The sequence below is a fragment of the Brassica oleracea genome, chromosome C5, assembly GCF_000695525.1.
Source record: "Brassica oleracea var. oleracea cultivar TO1000 chromosome C5, BOL, whole genome shotgun sequence".
NCBI lineage: Eukaryota > Viridiplantae > Streptophyta > Magnoliopsida > Brassicales > Brassicaceae > Brassica > Brassica oleracea.
In genome coordinates this window covers 13,621,318-13,625,973 of record NC_027752.1, presented here as the reverse complement: position 1 = coordinate 13,625,973, position 4,656 = coordinate 13,621,318, and positions in this window count along the sequence as shown.

The window sequence follows — 4,656 nt, the reverse complement described above, 5'->3', positions numbered from 1 at the left end:
TCTATTGTTCCATCAACTTTCATCTTCTTTTTGAAGATCCATTTGCAGCCTAAAGGCTTGCAACCAGGTGGGAGATCCGACAAGATCCAAGTATTATTTCCCATGATGGAGTCCATCTCATCATTTATTGTTTCTTTCCAAAAAGAAACATCCTGAGAATTCATAGCTTCACTATAAGTTCTTGGATCATTATCAATATGATAACAATATGAGTGTTGGAAACCAATCTCATCTCTTGATCCTTCTACTAAATATATTTGAAAATCAGGACCAAATGGTTTTTCAATCCTTCCTCGTTTGCTACTACGGAGCATAGGTGACATGTCAGAAGGCACTAAAGTGTCGTCTCCTTTATTAGCTCTACTTGAACTTGGTACCAAATCCTTTGGCATAGGTATAGTTGAAAACCGATTTTCATCAAATATTGCATCTCTTGATTCAATTACAGTGTGAACTGCTACTGAATCATTAGGTTCTATTACATAAAACCTATAAGCTTTGGAATGCTCTGCATATCCAATAAAAATGCAATCAATATCCCTCTCTCCCAAAGTTTTAATTTTGGGTTGGGGTAGTCTTACAACAGCCCTACATCCCCAAACTCGAAGATAATTCAAGTTTGGTTTTCTCTTATACCAAAGTTCATAAGGGGTAATTTTGTTCTTTTTGTTAGGAACTCTATTTAATAAATAGCAAGCCGTTAACATGGCTTCACCCTAAAATCCGTCACTTAATCCCGAGTAAGATAACATGGAATTAACCATTTCTTTTACGATTCTATTTTTCCTTTCTGATACACCATTTTGTTGTGGTGTATATGGAGCCGTTGTAGAAACCGTTAAAAAAAAAAAAAAAAAAGAGAATGGTCTTTTTGGTGGTCAAGTTGCGAGCGATTAGATCGATCGAGAGGTTCGAAGTACGAGGTGGTCGAAGAATTCATCGTGAGTGAACTATGAGTCGAATAAGCTGCTCGACCATAGTTAAAAGATGTCTTAGATTGATCAAACAAACGTTTTGGAAGCATAACATTTTTGGAAGCACAACGTTTTAGAAGCTCGACGTTTTAGAAGCACGACGTTTCTTAACCACAAAGTAATCCACGAAACTTCGCATCAGCGGAATATTTATTCGGAGACGTCATAAGTTGGAAGCAGGACGAAATCCAAGCAGGACGGTAAGTAAGCAGGATGGGATCAAAGCACGAAGGGAAAACCCGAAGTTGGACGGAAACCCTAATTTCGGTAATATGAATTTTTGGGGGAAGCCGGAGGCTCGGGAAATATTTTTCCGTCAGGTCAGGATTCATTTGGAGTTTATTAAAAATATTCAGATCATCAGAACGGCCGTCGAAAAATATTGGAATTGATCGCGGGACGAAAAATTCACCGGAAAAGCCAAAATTGGACGAATGGACCGAGAAGCTCGAGGTGGCTCGATCTATGAGATCAGGACGTGGTGGAAACTGCTTGGAATGGTATGTGGCAAGGGAATCATGAGGTGTTGCAGTAAAAATGATCAGAGCATGCGGCGTGACACATAGAAGCACGAGGTGGAACGGCCAAGCACGAGATGTCGCGATGCATGCAACCGAAGCATGCGGTCTGATATGTGGAGGACGTGGTGTTTCCTTTCATGGAGCCAGGCCATGCATCCAGACAGGTAGAGGGCATGGTGCCACCTTGCATGTGAGCAGGCCATGCTGAAATACAAGTGGAGCACAAGGTGCCGCTGCGCATGCGTCCGGAGCCATGCGAAGCGACACACGGGCTGCCACACGGCTTGTTTCTGATTGGTTGCTGATTCCTATAAATAGCCCACGAACCCCTATCATTTCAACACATCCAGAACACTTCAAAGTCATTTTAAAACGTGAAAGAGAAAGCAAATAAAGAAAGATCGAGTTTCGATAGTTTTCGAGCGATTTAGGCAGTTTTGAAGAACAGTTACTCTGCCGATTTTGAGTCAGCACCTGGAGAAGGTTCTGTCCAGCTGACGATCAGTACAGACGTGGGTCTACTTGTGAAGGTCGGGAAATGGTTCGGATCACAGAAGTCGGGTTTAGGGTCAAGGCCACGGTCAACCAAAAATTGTGAGTTATGATAAATTGATTGCTGAGTTGTTTTCATGCAGGTTCCCGTTACTTGGAAGTTGGATCATGGCAGGAGGACGGGTCTAACTGAGTAACGGTTTGATTAGTTAATAGTTGAGGTTATGTTGATTGAGTTGATAGCATGCTTGTTATTGCTGGAGAATCGTAGTAGCACGCTAATGGTTAGGTTGATTGGTTAGTTAGCGAATGCTGAATGCTTAGATGATATCGCTAAGTTGTGGATAGTTAGGTATTCTGGAATGAGTCTTTATGCTAGATTATGGAATGTGGTTGATTGTGTTATGATTATTACTTGGAACTTTGGTTATATTACCGGGTTTAGTATTGGTTATATTTTGGCCGACAACATTTGTGTAACTCACAATGATAGGCATATTAAGGGTGATTTAGTGTTCCTTCGATTATGGAATGTGGTTGATTGTGTTATGATTATTACTTGGAACTTTGGTTATATTACCGGGTTTAGTATTGGTTATATTTTGGCCGACAACATTTGTGTAACTCACAATGATAGGCATATTAAGGGTGATTTAGTGTTCCTTCAGACCTCGTACCCAGCGGGTTTAAGGAAACCCCTTATTCGCTGGATCGGGAAGACTCATACGAACGGGATCATGTCCTATGGCTGAGTATTACACGACAGTGCAATGTGGCAGTGACCCGAAGGACTGTGGGCTGTCGCGCGGTGACCCGAAGGACTGTGGGCCGCGGTTGGTTGAAAGTTTCTTCTTCCGGCCTTTGTGGTATGGAGATAGGATATTGCCGATAGTGAAGGAGGAACCTAACGTCACCGGGGCCCGAGTTAGTTATGTATATTATATCGTGTTTTGAGTTGTTAAACCCTAATTTATTTCGAAGTTGAGTTTGGTGGTGAGCTAGCATAGTGCTAGTTATCTTACTATCTTTTTTCCTGCTCCGTATTTCTGATATTGCTTATTATTATTCGTTGAATTGGGTTGCATTGTTGTTAGGTGAACCTCTCGCTTTAGATTTTTTGGGGTGGGATAGCGAGGGGTTGTATTTGTTAGTTGGAGATTGTAACTCGCTGAGTAATGCTAGATTACTCACTCCTCACTCGTTGTTGTTTCAAGTGACCAGTAGTGAGCTTGTAGAGGTCGCGGAAAGCTAGGCCGGCTGGTGTAGATTTGCATATTTTTGCTTAAGACGCTTTCAGAGTATAAGTATGTAATTTTTTTCGCTTGGCATGCCACTTCTTGTATAATATTTTGTGTGTTGTGAACCAGATATTATATAAGAAAAATAAAATCGACGTTTTGTGGAAATGCCTTGTTGTTTCTGATATTAGCTTGTCCGAGCTAACAAACCGTCAGGTTGAGGTACGGGTTGAGAGCCTTAGGCTTTGACTTGACGGGACGTGTTAGTGGGCGGGCTGGCCTAGTCATGAATTGCACTTTTTGTGACCTTGGCTGGAGAAGTTCAAAGGAGGATCAGATCCTATTGAAGCCGATAAGTGGATTACTATGATGGAGAAGAATTTTGAAGCCATGGAGTGCTCAGAGGAATACAAGAAGAATAACGCTGTGTACTATTTGGAAGGAGACGCAACAAGATGGTTGGACAGTATAGACAGGCAGCGTGGAGACACAATCACATCATGGGAATCGTTCAAGGGAGAGTTTGAGAGGAAGTACTTTCCTCCAGAAGCGAAGCATCGGTCGGAGCGCCAGTTCATGAACCTTGTTCAAGGAGATAGGCCCGTAAGGAGTTATGAGTCGGAGTTCACAAGGTTGAGGCGACATGTCTTTGATGGGCGCGAAGATGAAGCAACTATGATCCCTAACTTTATGTACGGATTGAAGCCGAAGCTTGGAAGTCGTTTAGCTGGAAGCAAATTTAGCAGCTTATCGGATCTGGTAGAAAAAGCTATTAATGTTGAGACTGTATTGGAGGCTGAAAGGAAGACCATACCGCATTCTGGTGGACATACCAAGTTTAGCCAAGGAGGAAGACCAAATTTCAACAAGGGTCCATGGTCTAACAAAGGCAAAGGGAAAAAATTTGGAGGCCAAACTAATTATCGCAGTAACACCGGAGTATGTTACATATGTGATAAACCGGGACACATTTCGAAGTTTTCTCCCAACAGACAACGGAGTAACCAGGAAGGTTATTCATCGCTGAGGATGGAAGATGTCACTTGTTTCATCTGTGGAAGGAAGGGCCATTATGCATCGTCATGTACAAACAAACCAATCCATTGGGATTGTTTTGTGGTTGACAGGGTAAACGTGGCCGTCTTGACCCCTGCAGACCGAACCCTTCAAGCAGATTAGTGTATCAAGAATGTTCCATTGGTCATTCAAGGCAAAGAGTTTGTGGCAGATTTGTTAGTCGTGCCTTTGGAAGGGTACGAAGTAATCCTTGGAATGGATTGGTTATCAAGCTACGGAGTTCAGATTGACCGTGGAAAGGGAAGTTTGTTGTTTGGCAGAGGTAAACGACCAGAGATGGTATACTATGGAATCAGTCCTAGTATGACCGTGTCTTTGGTAGCAGCAATGAGAGTACAAGATTTGTTTCAAGAT